General features: G+C 42.2%; 1 protein-coding gene and 2 long non-coding RNA genes across 3 annotated transcripts in view; all 3 read right to left on the bottom strand.

Moving 5' to 3' along the window:
- Window positions 1-17,415, bottom strand: part of LOC145456454 (uncharacterized) — a 156,421-nt gene that overhangs the window by 55,095 nt on the left and 83,911 nt on the right. The window lies entirely within an intron of this gene.
- Window positions 1-17,415, bottom strand: part of LOC145456418 (pre-rRNA-processing protein TSR1 homolog) — a 157,222-nt gene that overhangs the window by 49,668 nt on the left and 90,139 nt on the right. The window lies entirely within an intron of this gene.
- LOC145456341 (uncharacterized) lies at window positions 12,398-13,413 on the bottom strand. Its single transcript, XR_013920579.1, has 2 exons — window positions 12,971-13,413; window positions 12,398-12,582 (listed from the first exon to the last, which is right to left on the bottom strand). It is a non-coding gene; the product is annotated as an uncharacterized LOC145456341 (long non-coding RNA).

Genomic DNA, 17,415 nt, shown 5'->3' on the forward strand with positions numbered 1-17,415 from the left:
CAATATATATGAGCAATGTGCATATTCAAGAGAGAGATTTTGCATTGGAGGATTGTGGAGTTACATTGCTGGAAAAATAACCTGGGTATTTGAGGCAGCAGCACATACAAATGCAAGTTAATGCTCATGCTCAGGTCATAAAGGGTGATGCAAATAGCGAAAAGTTATGAAGGTTATACATAAAATACCATAGACGTACACACTATACAATGACGAAGGTTACAAAATCATTTCCTAACCTTTCAATGAATAAGACGCCATAGAATGTTGCTCGCAAATGCATAAATCATCTATTTTGTACAATCCTTCCAGCTATCAATCTTAACGAGTGCTCCTTGTTAATTTTCAAGGTTTACAGGCAATTCATGTGGAACACTTCACAACGTGTGGTTTATATCAACGAAGTGCCAAAACGTTTACCAGGTATATTTTGAATAAATGGGCATTGGTAGATGCTTTGGGACACCCCGGTGTGAAAGATTCAACTATTGAGAGGAGTACGACATATCACGCCAGGTCGATGTGAACAATACCAACTATGGAGTGATTATCGTCAATGTCATTCTAGTGCATTGTTTTGCCGATGGAATATTGTTTGGAACAATGCCGATTCTCATCATTGATGTTGATTCAACGGCCTGACCCGGTAAAAAGTTATATATGTTAGCATTTTACTAATCAGTACAATGATAGTTTCCGGTTAGTTCCGATTTTATATTATGAAGGTACAATCGCTATACTGCTACTATGGTTGCCAGTGAACTTGACTATTGGTGAATTCGGCCCACAATATTGCATTATATACTATATATAAAACAACTTAGTTGCTCACCCAATTATCGTAATCAATCCTTCTCTTTTAAAAAATCAGGTGACATAAATGCTGCCAGAATATGTTAAAAACCTCTTAACAATCCTTCTAGGTTCTGCACATCTATATTGACGCTCACCCACAGTATCTATTAATTTTTTAGGCTGTGTCGTACATGCATGGTTGCAACCGATGCTAAAATGCCTCACAGCTAGCCTGTACTTTGATCATAGCAATTTACAGCTTAAATTTACGCTGTAAATTGCTATGCTTTGATAAATGTGCATTGTTAAAAGTTGTATTACCTCCTAGTATGCAGCACTGCCTCACTATGCTCAAGACTCCAACAAAAACTAATCCAATTGGGGAAAATCAGTGAATTAGTACGCCAGAAAGGTCGATTGCAGCACTCCCCCACAGTCGACATACACAATACCGTACCTCTACTCAAGCATATCCCGCAACGGACTGATTTCGCCGGGAATCTATCTTATAGCGTTAAGGGGCGTGGCAGTTTCCAATCATTGTATATATAATATATCATTGGGTAAATGCAGCGTCCTCCGTTGCTGCGCCGTATCCGTGGCCATTGTCTCTCGACCAATCAGCGTTAAGTTTGGTTTACGGCCGTATTCATGGCCTGCCCACAGATTACATAAATAACAAGGTGTACCGCAGAACCAGGTCTGCCACACCAGAGAGTGCCATTTTGAGTGCTTTGATCGTAATCAACTATGTTCATGATAGCATCCATGTGATTTTATCGTAGTGAGGCTGTTGAGTCAAGGTAAAATTGCCTTGCCCAAATAAACGTTCCGCTTGCGGCCCTGGAACCCCCACAATCAGCCTCGAATTTTTCATTGTTATGGAGGTTGGCATTGGGACGCAACAATGCTTTTTGGACCTTTTTCTCTTGAGCTACTCTCTCGTTTCGCCAGACAGCATTGTTGCGTCCCAATGCCAATCTCCTTAACAATGAAAAATTCGAGGCTGATTGTGGGGGTTCCAGGGCCGCAAGCGGAATAAAATTTATATTTTCGTCATCAGTGAATAGTCAGCTTTCGATTGATCCCCGTTTTTACCAAATTTAATGCTCGGCAAGCCGGGCAAAAACGACCGTCAAATTGCCTGTAGCCAAATGGAGATTGTGACGTGATACAATTTCACTGAGCCGTGAGATTTGCTTGTGTCGACATCATATAGGACACTATGGTTATACCATGGAAAACTGAATGGTTATACCGTGAATAGATATTGAAATCACCGAAGCGTACTAAACCAAAGGACGCACACGATTCCAAATTGGTATTTCTTCACTGGCAAATAACTTTTTTCTGTGGTCTGGCATTTTTCCTGTGGGGTTCAGATTACCAGGACAGGGCCATTTTGTACCAGCCATTTTGGAGTCTATGGACAATTAGACAAATATATATCGAAGTTTTCGGTCAAAAATGGCAGTCATTTTCGGGCAAGGTTATCTCGCTGGCGAGTCCCATGTTAGCCCAAACGTCATTATGTGTTGGCGCGTCGTGGCACGGTAATGGTTGACGCCAAAATGTCTATTTCTATAAATCATGAGTGTTTCCTGGGGGAATTTCGTCAAATGATACGCCGGATACGGCTTGAACTTCAAGTCAAATCAAACATAGTTCCAGACCTTTATTGTTAATAAACGAAATTGTCCCTGCGGCCTCAAAAGATATTTGGAATACACCGTTTCTCATCATTGTAAATGCATATTTTGTCTGGTGAGTACTTTGTAGACTACATATATTAAAATCAAGAAATCTTGAGACAATGTATCACGCCCGGCGCGAAGAAAATTTCAGGTTGATCAAATCACTCAAAAAATGCTATATACTGTAACAGGCTGTGTCGTACTGGAGCAGTGATAGCGGAACGACTTGCCTGTAGCTTGCTGTCTTTGGCGTTGGCGACTTCTTTACTCACAGTACACTCGGTATGGATGTATTGCAGTAAAAGAGACGTGCGTCAGGTAGCGTAGTAAAAATGAGTCTCTACCAGACATGGGGTAATCGCGATTAGTAATCGTAATCGATTACGACGATTACAGCATTTTCAAGTAATCGTAATCGCAATCGATTACATTCGAAAAAATCCCGAAGCAATCGTAATCGTAATCGACTACTTCTCATATTTAATCGATTTCTCTGTGAAAGAGCGATTACTTTTTGTTTTTTGCAAGGACTCTGACATGAACTGAACAGTGAACATTCGTGAACAAGGAAGAGATGTTATACCAGGCTCGTGACAGCACAAACGTCTGATTTTCAAACGCCTCAGCTCATTATTACGTCAGAGGCAGCCTATTAGCTTTGCGCGTCATTGCCTAAGAAGTATCCACAGTAAATAGATATTCGATGTACAATTGGACAGTACATACGTCGCACATTAGTGTCATTGTAAGAACACCCGTCGGCCGACGTGCTATAATCATGTTATCAACACGTTCCACACGCCACTACCTCGCAAAAGGATGATTTATCTCCGCTCTGCCTAGTTTCAAATAGTAACTTATGGTTGATGTTTGGTTATGCATATGCTCAGTTAAACGCAATTTGACCGTAGCTGCTTGGTGAGCAGTAGGCCTATCTAGTAGGCTACGTACGTAGGGGAGGTGTGATACCGATGGATCAAAAATTGGAAAATGATCGCTGGCCTCTAAATGTTCAGCTGAAAACAGCAGATCTTTTGCTGGCTCAGCACTTTGATACAGGCTCTACCTATCGCGCACATATACATGAATATCCGTCTTTTCAAAAAATATTTATGGACGTTTAAAATTCGTTGCTCGAACGTGTCATCGGTCCCCACCCGGTGGGTCCAATGGCACACGACCCGGGGACCTATGACACATATACCCTAAAAAACTCAGATGTAACAACTTTTCTTGCTCAGTATTATAATTTAAGCTACAGTAAGCCAAAGAAGAATTTTCGGTCGCAACCGTCAAATAATAGATTAAATATTGACTCAAATGTTGTCATAAAATCACGTTTCGATTTAGGCTCGGACTTGTAAATTTGACGGTACATTCATATTGCCCGAAAATCGACGGTGTGACTTTCAAAGACCTCGTTATAGCGATAAAATATCATATGCAATTATTACATAAAGATTTTCTGTACGTAGTCATGTTTCATTTGTTTCATGATTAGTATGCTTGTTTATTTTGCTTGATTTGGCTATTGTATCACCGGTCCCCACCCTACTGAGTTGGTACATGAATCGAAAAAAATGTCACTCAAGGAAAGTAATGAAAAAATAATAGGTTCCATTATATAGCCTGATACAAGCCCCAGGCTTCACAATAAAAATGATTGCTGGTTTGTTCGTGTTGAAGGTTCCAAAGAAAAATGTCTATGTCGATCTAAATTTAGTTTGCACCCCCCAAAACAATAAACATCTGTGAGAGACCCCATAGTTCGCGCACGTTGAATTTTGTTTGTATGTGAGGAAAGATGTTGCCAGCATGCAATTGTAGACAAATTCACGGAGTGTAATCATGGAATTATCATAGAGAATTTTCAAAGTATTTTCGGTCCCAGTGATCCATCGGTACCACATCTCCCCTACATCAAGATTTGAAATTTCGTACTCGTCAAATAAAACATTGCGATTTCCATAACGAAGCAGTAAAAATCAACAACTGGTGATATATATATGTATTAAAACCGAGACGGTTTCGCCGTTTCTCGTTACGGCAGCTTGCAGTACAATATCTGTATTAAGTTGAAGGCATACTTTTATGTTCGCTTCATCTTATTCTCATATGACTCCACTTGAAACGGGCGCCAATCTATACTCAACATTGGCGTGGCCATGGCCATGGGCCTATATATCATGTTAACATGGACTGTAGCTGGAATTACGACCAAAACAGTAGTTCGTCCCCCATAGGGTGGTAATCAAAAGTTGAAGACTGAATTTCGTCAATAATTGCATTACATTAATATTGATTTTTAATCCTCTCTCAGCCCCCGATGGTCAGATTCACATGTAGAGTTTGTTTGTTTGAGGTAATCTTGGTGTTTGTCGACTGCAACGGTCAGTTACATCTGGCCGATTTTCTTCATTTTTGATTCCATATTTGCCGACTTATAGCACGGCCCACTTCTAGGCTTACTGTAAGACACCGCTTATGCGGATGACGCGGCTAGGAGGAGCCTATGGATAAACCTCCAACACTTAGAAAGGATTTCTGAAGTCGACCTCGGTCCGGACTCGAACACGCAACCCAATGGCGTTGCACCCGTGGATTATACTACTGCGCTATCTCGCCACAGAATTGCCTACCTGTAGAGCTGGGGCACGTAATTCATAATGATAACCTCTGATATCTTGTTATAATTACGTTAGTGTATGTTGTTAATTCGTGACCTCCGGTTTGTTATATAAACAAACGATATTGTAGTGGCCCAAGCGTAGCAGACTGGAAGAAAAACTTTAGTGAGACGCACAAACAAATGGTCATGTCTTTATATCTGACTGCATTTCTAGCAACTCAATTAAAAGGGTCAGTGGCCACATTAACTACAATAGGACTGGAAAATATTTCATCATGGGGAAAAAAGCATTCATTCCGTCAATGCGGCCGTTGAACTTGACAATCAAGTCAAATAATCCATTGGTTTGATGGTCAGATAGCTTTGTAAAAAGTGTTGCAACATCACCTGCACTTAATCAAGTCTGGTGATGAGCAGACTTAAATTTGAGTGACGATCCAAACGCATTGGAGTGTGAGCATACTTTCTGACGTGAGTTGAGTAACGAAATCGTTGGTGAGTAGAGAATCGCTACTCGACAGCAAAGGAATTGATCTCAACCCTTAATTATAAACTCCAGATTCCAAGCCAAGCAAGTGGCTATCTCGGAGCCGCATGTGACTCCCAGAGCCGTGGTTGGGAATCACTGATCTAGAGAGGATTTTCAAGTTAATTAGATCTCTCAAAAATAGTCTATAACTGATGTTAGTTTACGAAATACTTTTTGAGCATTCGGCCACCATATCGGGAAATTTGGGGTGCGGTAATTATGGCCCTGACAAGAATGCAAATCATTGGGCGCGATAAATTGACCCCTATAAAAATGGGTAATGGGTACATTATGACGTAACAAGCAAATGATGCATCTCTTTTAAAGGGAGTTTGTTATCTCATTAGGCCTCTTCAGTGCAATCCATATATTGTCTTCCAACATATCTTCTAAGATGCAAAATAAATGTAATCGTGAGTAATCGTGATTACTTTTCCAATGTAATCGTAATCGTAATCGACTACTTCCTGATATTGCTGTAATCGTAATCGTAATCGTAATCGCGTGATTCCTAGGTAATCGTAATCGCAATCGATTACAATCATAAAGTAATCACCCCATGTCTGGTCTCTACACGTGCGAAAGAGGCCGGCGCTTATACCCGAGCAAAGCGGGGAAAAAGGTATAGACTTGCGCAATGCGCGGCAAGACAGCGACGCCCTCGCAGTGTGCAATCGGTGATTAACTCACGTAATAAGTAAAAGGATCATAATGGTAATTAGGCCATACGAGACAGAGGATTACGATCCGGAACATTGTGCAATCGCGTGTGGGTCACATGGAAAATACAGCACAACGAGCAAAGTAAGTAGTTATCGTAACAGATACCTGGCGTTGTCTAGGGACGTTACGTTAAGGACCAGCGGTCTGCTACACCGTCCCCCCTTGAGAGGGAGCGGAACTAGGTGACGTGGAAGAGTCGGTATCTGCTGCGAACGGAGCCACATGTGAGGATGTGAAGTGAATTTAAAAAAAATACAAAAACATGCAGTTGTGAATGGTTGATATAGGTGTACCGAGTGAGTTTTATATTATTACAATACATTACTAGCCTAAAAAAGTAGGCTATGCAGAAACAACAATAAAGAGGTAATCACCCACGCAAGGGTGGCGATACGATAGTTAAATCGATCGCGCCGCGCGTGTGGGCAAGGCTCTTAAAAAGATCATAACAACTAAATCACCCACGCAGGGGTGGCAATACGATGGTTAAATCGATCGTGCCGCGCGTGGGGGCAAGGTTCGTACAAAGTCACCATGCCGAGTGACTAATGAGTCAATATGTGCAGGACCCTCGACGGTACGTGCTGGGATGCTGGGATGGGCTGGATCGGGGGTTGGTGACGCTACCAAGCCACGGCGTGTGGCGTCATATTTGCGTGCGTGTAGACGTGGACGTTGGATGATCGATGAGCCCGGTTTGAAATTGAATGACGGGCCACGGCGTCGAAACCGTGGTGGTTCGTGCCAGCTGTGTTGCTCCGTTGCCCTGTGTATGAGCGGTTGCGAGTCGGGGGCGAACGTGGAGTCGTAGCTGGTTGAAGTCGTGCGTTTGAGACATGGCCAGTGGCGGCTCGTCCTATAGGGCAACTGGGGCATTGCCCCACCTAAAATTCTGTTCAATAACAATTCTTTACCATTTATAGACGCACACCTATCTATATAAACCGAAATCACAGCGAAAATCGTATACTTCTTGTCCTTTCGCTTGTAAATGCCCATATATAGCGAAGTCTATGCGAAAATCGAATTCTCTTCTGTGTTTTCGCTTTGCGAATGCCTAGCCGGGGCTTGCCCCGGTAGCGCTCATAACAAGCTTTCACTGTCTATTCTCTCAAAACCGCGCACAATAAAGAAACGGTGATTTACTCTCTCCTATTCATAAAATTACCGAGCAACCGGGGCACGATAGCTCTGTGCCCTTAAGGTGTGATGTAACAATCGTATCTATAGCTGAACACTGTTACCGTCATATGCGTTTAGTCGACCTTTGCTGGTATAGGTCGATTTTAATGGGGTTTCACACCATGAAAACTCTTGAAACTTGTTATGTCATGTCGTGATGGTGGTATGTAACACTGCCCCAAGTTTCAGGGTTTCTACTTAAAGTTTAGGGTAGAAATTCCGTTTCCGAAGTTGAGTGTGTGCTGATCCGTCATGTATCGCAAACAGATTTTACTCAAAAGCCGGTATTGGTATCCATTGGTTTTGACGGTGTTCAATACTGAGATCGGTTATGACATTTGGCACGGTAAGTCTTAATGTTAGTATCGAACGCTGTACCAAGTTTTAAGTTTGTCACTGAACTGTGTTAGTGGTAATTTCGTTTCTGGTAATTTCGTTTCCTAATTCGAGTGAGAGCTGACTCGTCATTTATCGCTAACAGATTATACGCAAAGCCGGTATTGGTCTCTATTGATTTTAACGATGCTCCTTACCTAGATCCGTCATAAGCTTTTGCACGGTATGTCTTGATTTTAGTATCGAACGCTGTGCCAAGTCTCAAGGTTGACACTCAATGATTAGGGCAGTAATTTCGTTATCAAGGTCGAGTATGGTAAAGATGTGCTCCGATCTGACACTTTAGCCTACAACACATTGCGGATTTCACGCAAAAGCCGGTGTATCTGCGGTAACGTTAAGTGAGATGATGATATCGTTCTCAGTTTACATTCAAATATTTACTTTGATCGTATATTCTCCAATGTCAATTTCACCGTGAAATTGTGGCCTTCAAGCCATTTGCGTACAACCCCCCCGTCACTTGATCAGCCTATTCCTCAGTAACTTTTACGCAAAATTCGGTGTTGGTCTGTTCGCATTAATTTTTACAGTGTACCATACCGAAAAGGGCCATGAGGCCACTTCTCGATAATGTCATGTAACAGTGTACCAAGTTTAGGGCTTTCATCCACGTATTTATTCGGTAATATATTTTTCAAAGGCGATTTCGCAGCAGACCTATAAGACAGTAATAAAAACGTATGTGTCGTGTTACAGTCTCCAGTTTCAAGGCCAAAATCTCTTATGCTGTACCGAGACCAAATTTCCGAGGCTGCTATTCTTAGTCCTTTACAATGATATTTTGGATTCAATAGGACAGGCCCAATCTATGAGATAACAATTGCGTATCTGTCCGAATTCGTTGACCTTTCCAATTAGGCTTACGCTATCTCTCGAGTTATATTCATTTCCATTTCTGCAGATAATTAGTCAGGTCTAATGCGAACATGAACCGTGTTGAATCTTTGTTCCGTACGCCGTTTACGCAGTTACCACACTTCAAGTCACAGCTCACCAGCGGACCTCTCGTAGCACATACGTTAAAATCAGTGTTGCCGGGAAATTCATGTTACCGTACCATCATTAAGTTACTTGTTTACGTTGGAAAACGCCATTGTGACGTCATCTTGATAAAAAGTCGCTTGCAGCCCTTGCCCCACCACCCGATATTGTCACGAGCCGCCACTGGACATGGCCGTGAACTGCATCGTTCGGCTGTCGTTCGCGAATCAATATAGAGGTTGTGTCCGTCCGTCACGCTGTATGAGTGGTAGCCAGAATTGACCGATCGCAGTTCAATGTCCGGTGGCCCAAGCATCCGAAGTCATCGTCAAATGAGCGGCGTACCGTCGTCCGGGTCGGGAATTGCGCGGGTAGGCTGAAACAAGCTAGGCGCCAGCATAATGTGATACAAACGGTCTAACGATTGCTAAGCCTAGACGACGTACAGAACATACGGTATATAAAACAATGTAATTACTATAGCCTAATAACCACAATCCAGGCGGGGGTATGCAATAAACGGGAGTGAAGGCAGTGCCCAGCGTAGGACAGGATGCTGCGGCCGTTGGTTCGCCCGATTCGGATCAACCGATGATGAGTGGTGTAAGCATAGTGTCCTATATGGTGTCGACACAAGCAAATCGCACGGTTCAATGAAATTGTATCACGTCACAGTTTCCATTTGGCTACAGGCAATTTGACGGTGATTTTTTACCGACTTGCCGAGCATTAAATTTGATGAATCGGGTATCAATCGAAAGCTGACGCTGTACTGCTTGCGAAAATATAAATTTTATTCCACTCATGGCCCTGGAACCCCCACAATCTGCCCCAAATTATTTATTGTCGAGTAGATTGGCAGTGTGACGCAACAATGAAGTCCGGCGAAACGAGAGACTAGCTCAAGAGCAAGGATGCGGCCGAGCGGCGAGAGTGGGATCAGCTGACGTCGCGGCAATGGCAATGTGCAACCGCGCCACTGAGAAACGCTGCGCTGTTGATACTTTTTCTATGCGTTTCGGTACAAGCGAGCACACACCAGCCTTTCCTTGACTTGTAAGGGTAGAACTGGGTCCACGGAATGTATTAGGGCCCTACCAATTTTCGCGCAATATCCTTCAGCTGATAGAGATATGTAGGCTACGTCTAAGTAGTCTATATTGGATATGTCAGATTATTATGATATCGATTGCCTTAGCCCGCTTGTTGCGTAGGGCTCCAGAGATGCGTGGCGCTGTTGATACTTTTTCTATGCGCTTCGCTAAAAGCGAGCACAAACCAGCCTTTCCTTGACTTGTAATGGTAGAACTGGGTCCACAGAATGTATTTGGTCCCTACCAATTTTCGCGCAATCCTTCAGCTGTTAGAGATAATTCCAGTAAGAAAAATATACTTTCAAGTAATAAGATTCACTCAAGACAGCAAATTTAGATAATGTAAATATATCATATTGTAGTAATACAACTACAGTGTTGAGAGTTTTCACTCTAGTCCCCATAAGCACCACGTCGGTGACCTTGCCAAATTCCGAGAAGGCGAAAAAGTGCAAACTCTGTTGGGCCGAATGCACAATGGACATTCAGTTATTCACAGATGCGAAAAAAAATACTGCAAATCCGTTTTACGTAAGTTACATTAGGAATATATATACAGGTTACAGAATGAATATAATTCAAATATCTGTGATACCACTGTATTACTTTTGACACAAAAGGTCCCCGGCATTCAAAAAAACTATTTGGTGGTTGAAAAATGCCAAACCAAATTCCAACGTCAACGTTTATAGTGATATCAGATATAATCCAGTGAAAAACAAAGGTATGAATTTGGTGGTAACATTTTGGAATCATTTGGCAGGTATGGCCCGCAAGCTTTCTAGTAACGGATTGAATCCGGACAGCGATACCAGTTTAATTCGACACTCCTGCTGTTAAACTTTATTCAACAATCATCATTTTACCTGCTGCATTCCCGGACCAAGTCCTACCCATACGGATCAAATAAAAGCTTGTAATGTATGCTCATGCTCAATGCTCCTTGCTCACACTTAAAGGTCAACGGCATGTTCGAAAAGACTTTTGCTTATTTCGTAGATTATCTGGTTAGGAATAAGAAAAAAATAATGAAAATGAAAATTACGTGATAGTTTTCAAGTAATTTGAATTACAAATCGAAATTCCGAAAAACGGACCCGAAATCATCCAGCCGTGAAATGACGTCAGGTAGTTGACACAACAAAAATCCTTGTTATTCCTGTTGGCTGTTAGGTGGGATTCATTGCTTAAATTTGCTGTGGATTTTGGTCATTGAGTGAGATCATGAAAGCTGTGAAGGAGATATACATAGAGTCAGATATTATGTCGCGTATGGTTGCTCCAATACGCAATATGCCGTACCTACAATGTCTTTACATCGCTGCCAAAATCCATCCATATACCGCCAGTCGACCGGACACCGTTAACACCAAAAGTGCGGACTTATAGGCAACCAAAGGCAGAGATATTTTCAATGACGTATCCGAGATACGCAACGCGCAATAAAGTTGACTACTGACCACGGGCAACTCTCACACGCAGTGCCTTCATACTTTATTTTCACGCACCAGTGAAATTGTGGTAATGGCAGAGGAACGCACTTCTAAAGCTATACAAAGTGTCCAAAATCGGTAAGTGAAAATGTACTGTGTCAGCTAGTATTCTAAGAGTGTAACTAACCGTTTATAGTAGTATTGACTGTGGTACGGTAGTCATCAAAGTAGTTATTGTTTACACTCATGTGCATGTGCAAATAACTGAAATAAGTATGCCTTGAAAAACTTTGAGTAGAAGTGTACGTAGTCTGAAATAAAGCCACTTAAAAATCAATCACGGAAAAAGATGTATAAATGCATTAGTTAATAGGAGTCTGTAACCTGCTGACTTCATGATCTATAATGGTTATGTCGCAGACCTCATTTTAATGGAAGAGTTGCTATTACTTTTGAAAATAAACTTCTGTCTGTGTAGGCTACATGTGTAGTCATATAATCATCATATTAGTTACTTAAGTTACTGAATGAGGAGTGTCAGATATCAGTGAAACCTCTCAAGATATTGACAGCTCAGTAAAAGATGAAAATGTATCACTATCACCATAACAGTCGAAAAGTTAGGTAGGATGCAGTTGGCAATCCTTCATTTTTATGATACTTCGGAACAGCATTTGGTATACTGCCTTTTATTCGACTTTGTTATAAAACTCTGCAATGTTTTTACACCTGCTTTAGATTCCTGCAATGAAGAAGTTGACGCATGCATTCAAGCAAGACCAGATACGGCGGAGTCGACCAAGTCTATTGCAATGGCTCATCCTCATTCAACTAGCGGCATCGTGAAAATTAGTTGGAGCTATTGCTGAACTAAAGAAGCTATTGCAGGACACAAAACTCTATATTTCTCTCCCTGACACAGTAGTACTGTTGATGGATTGGTTATGTTGCATTTATTATTTTCAATACAATTATTCCTTCGCGAAGCAGTGCAGAATTGAAATCCTTTGAAAGTACTGGATGTGAATTTTGATCGGATGCACAGACAGGATTTTTCGTCGGTTTGTGTTGCAGAATCCCAATGGCCAGCAAACAAAATTTCCGTACAGTTTTTCTCAGCTTCCTGAAAAGCATAATTGTTGCGTTACTGGCGGGTAATTACTTGGCACCCGACTCAACGTTTCATGTGAATGAGACTCATTCGCTCATGCATCGAACTAAATGGTACAATTATATGACAATATTCCTGTTGATATCTATAGTGAGACATCTCCAATACTGATTGAAATCCTGACAATGCTGTGATGCACTAATAATTCATTAGTTGCTCTCCCGCTAATAGTTTGCATAAGTTGGCAACCTCTATCCTGTAATTGATAATACCAAGATTCATAACTGAAACAAGGTACTCCACCAAATTACACATACCGGTGTATTTCATTTGGTCTAGACAAGCGGCTGAAGCTGAACAAGCTAGGCTGATCAAAGTGATCATACTATGTATTACTAACCTCCTTAGGTTAGTCATCAATAATCATTCTTGAACGACCCCTCGTTTTCGGAGCAGCAAGGAATTCCACCGATATGAGATTGAGCACATCAACACTTGATACGTGTCCTGTCCAGTTTAAACATTACTTTCGTAAGTAAGGGCAAAAAGCATATTGACATTCGTCATCTGAGTACTCGGACTCACTTGGTGAATCCATTACAAGCGAAACCTCCGCGATAACTAACTAATATAATCGCCCTGCTACTGCAAGAGCACCAGCCCTATAGCATGCATCCGCAGCGGCCAGAAGAGATGTCAACTACATGACGTCACAATGAACATTTCGCTTTTTCTGTAAACATACCAATATTGGGACTTTCAGTCCAAATTACGGCAATTTCCGATTAGTTTGAAATACGGAAAGTCGGCTATTTCAGTATGAAAAAAAATTCTGAACATGATTAGGCGAAGTTGTCTGTAAGATGCAGTTGACCTTTAACCATAAAAGCTACTATAGAAAGTATCGACACCCGCCATCAACAGCGCGACGTGTCTCTGGAGCCCTACGCAACAAGCGGGCTAAGGCAATCGATATCATAATAATCTGACAGATCCAATGTAGACTACTTAGACGTAGCCTACATATCTTTATCAGCTGAAGGATGATGCGCGAAAATTGGTAGGGCCCTAATACATTCTGTGGACCCAGTTCTACCCTTACAAGTCAAGGAAAGGCTGGTGTGTGCTCGCTTGTACCGAAACGCATAGAAAAAGTATCAACAGCGCAGCGTTTCTCTGTAGCGCGTTTGCACATCGCTCTTGCCGCGACGTCAGCTGATCCTATTCTCGCCGCTCGGCCGCATCCTTGCTCTTGAGCTAGTCTCTCGTTTCGCCAGACATCATTGTTGCGTCACACTGCCAATCTACTCGACAATGAATAATTGGGGGCTGATTGTGGGGGTTCCAGGGCTGCGAGCGGAATAAAATTTATATTTTCGTAATCAGTGCAGAGTCAGCTTTCGATTGATACCCGATTCATCAAATTTAATGCTGGGCAAGCCGGTCAAAAATCACCGTCAAATTGCCTGTAGCCAAATGGAAACTGTGACGTGATACAATTTCATTGAACCGTGCGATTTGCTTGTGTCGACACCATATAGGACACTATGGTGTAAGCCTACTGAAATGATGCAAGTGACAAATGCGTTACTCGCGGTTTGTGTCGCGTACGAAGGACAAATCTCGCCACATGGAATAAATTAGGGTGTTACGCGTCCAATTAAGCATGAAGATGACCCTAACGACGATTCGAAGTAGCGCGTGCAATTGTAACTGTGGTAGTCATGCTATAATGATGCATGTTTTTTTCGAAGGTATAGCACTGTGCCGACCGATATCGTAAAGAAGCGGCCACTGTATGTATAATGTGTATACGCAGTGTTGTCAGTGGTAGAGGAACCCATCCATCACACCTGTTCGCGAAATGGGGGTGCAAAGGTGAACATTCTTATCGGGCGATAAATGAACATTATATAACCGGAACACGACAATATTCAATGAATTCAGATGTGAGTCTAACTGTACCAAATCCTTCCACCGACTCCATGCGACCCCTGATCCACCGCCCACGGAAGATGCATTTCCACGCCGGTTTCGTCGTATCCGCCAGCAGATACTCCGAAACCGCGCAATGGCCGCAGCGAAATTTAACGACTAGAAAAATGGCCAGACTGCCTTTAGGCCGTGCGCGGGTAGATCGGGGCCACACGTGCACGCATAAATCTGAAGAGTCATCGGAGCCAGAGTGTTCACTCTTACTAATCAATAAAGATATGCCGAGTGTCCCAGAGCACTAGATGGATCCTCAAAGGTGTCGTGAGCCAAGTTCAAGCGTATGAACAGACGGAGCTCGAAAGACAGTCCTTGTACTTAGACAGCGCTAGTTACCCGACCAGGTTACGTCACGGTAATACTAAGATTCGAAGAGAGAGCAAGGCGCAACGGGAGATTTGATACAACCATTAAGTGGAAGCGACCCCGTGGCTAATGGATAATTAGAGATTGCTGGAAAAACTGACTGTTTGTGAAACTAGACGAAAACAATGAAGGCAAAAAAAAAGAGAGAGCACGTAGGAAAGAGATTAGACATGCCGTCCTAATTACTTGGCTTGAAAATGGCGAACATGCAAAATATAGAAGTATCGAGCGAATCCATAAGGGGAACGTTCGTGCCAGCAGCTTTGTTATGAATAGTAATTATGGTATCTGGACTGTCGTTACCAGCCATGGAAAATGTTGATGTCGTGCACACTTCTATGTTAGATGATAAGTGGGATATGACAAAAAATGAGCGATACTAGTCAACAGTTGTTAGCCTAAAGGTCTGTCGAAACACTCTTGTGGCGCACTAGCTTATTCTCACTGTGCCAAATATGAACAGATTACCGGGTGTATGATGATCCCGTGGCTCCTGATGTCGATGGCGGACGTACGGTCTTGCAATAGATATCCTGAGGCTCTGCTGTGAGTTACCGAACTCGGGGCAACATGTAACAGTTAGGCTGTGTCGTACTGGAGCAGTGATAGCGGAACGACTTGCCTGTAGCTTGCTGTCTTTGGCGTTGGCGACTTCTTTACTCACAGTACACTCGGTATGGATGTATTGCAGTAAAAGAGACGTACGTCAGGTAGCGTAGTAAAAACGAGTCTCTACACGTGCGAAAGAGGCCGGCGCTTATACCCGAGCAAAGCGGGGAAAAAAGGTATAGACTTGCGCAATGCGCGGCAAGACAGCGACGCCCTCGCAGTGTGCAATCGGTGATTAACTCGCGTAATAAGTAAAAGGATCATAATGGTAATTAGGCCATACGAGACAGAGGATTACGATCCGGAACATTGTGCAATCGCGTGTGGGTCACATGGAAAATACAGCACAACGAGCAAAGTAAGTAGTAATCGTAACAGATACCTGGCGTTGTCTAGGGACGTTACGTTAAGGACCAGCGGTCTGCTACAATACTTTATGCAAAATTATGACATAACTGAGTCTTTGGTCTGACCATGTGAATAGACGACCGACGACGTATCGAGAAACTGTTACACTATCTCGCTTGGTAGATATGATTGCTATCAGTTTACCACGTAAGGTATAATTCTAGGGTTATCGAACAGTGGGCCACAGGATCATTTTGAGGTGGGCCACATAGCCATTTGGAAATTTGAAGAATGAGAGAAAGTTAAGTTATATTTATTATGCTCTTCGCTCAAAATTGTAGTCATATTATCGAATTATACCTGGGCCATACAAAGCTTTTCACCAAACTCTGATGGGACGTAGCGGCACATATCGAGTCACAAAGTACAGGTTGGAAATGGGAGGGGAAAACGGCGGCTTTTTGAATAGCGACAATCTGTATGGTGGAGGTAGCGAAATAACTACATGCGCCAACAAGATGATCATAATAACAATAAAAATGTTCAGATGAAAATATAATCCGTGCCGTTCCGACAATTTCCTATCTTTTCATCGTATATCTTGAGTTTTCAATCGGTGGAAATATTGAAATACACCAATCCTCCGCAATCTCTTGGCATTTTCGACAAACTTTCATAAATTTTAGAATCCGGCGACAAACTTCAACCATAGTAATTTACAGCAAAGTACGCTTTACAAGTGTACATTACTATGTTTCAACGGAAGAAGAAACCATATATGTAATAGACAAAAACATATCATGATGAACTTGAATGAGATATTTGTGTTTTTGGTAATGAACATGTGCTTAGACACACTGGTTTCTGAGCACTGCTGCAAACGAGTGAACAAATGATGTCTCTTCTGAAAATAAAGTAGTGTTCCATGGTTGAACTTTGAACCTTAAAGCTGTAAACTAACAAAACACGGCGAGATTATCACAGGTCAACTTTCACCCAGTTCAGATCGAGTTTGGCTATAGATTACTAACCTCCGTAGTTTAATCCATAGTTGGACAGAGCTACTGAGCTATAAGCAGATCACTGTCTCTTCCGTACGGTTTCATCAACTATCATTGTATGATCATTAAGTAACGGCAGCTGTCATGAATAAAACACCAGCGAAAACTCCCAATACCTATACACAGGAATCTCTTCAAGAAAGAGCCAATGTTTCAGAATGTACCGTTATCGAGCCAGGACGATTCACATCTGGAACAGGTCCGTTTATTCGATGTATATTCTGGACATATTTACTATCAACATTAATCCACGGAAATCCACTGCAAATGAACATTATCCGTTTCAATTACCGGGACTTCGATGGATTCATTCATTCAGTTTCAGTATTGTACTGGGCCGTTTCGACATCCCCATATGTTCATTGCGTCACATTATGTCTCGCAGTGTATATAATGTGTTTTGTGCAGATCAAAATAACAGCATCGATAGCTTATATTTCGTTGCATATTTTTAAAAATATGTACAGTA

The sequence above is a fragment of the Botryllus schlosseri genome, chromosome 14 (assembly GCF_051294905.1).
Source record: "Botryllus schlosseri isolate E-star chromosome 14, Bs_hap1, whole genome shotgun sequence".
Lineage (NCBI taxonomy): Eukaryota > Metazoa > Chordata > Ascidiacea > Stolidobranchia > Styelidae > Botryllus > Botryllus schlosseri.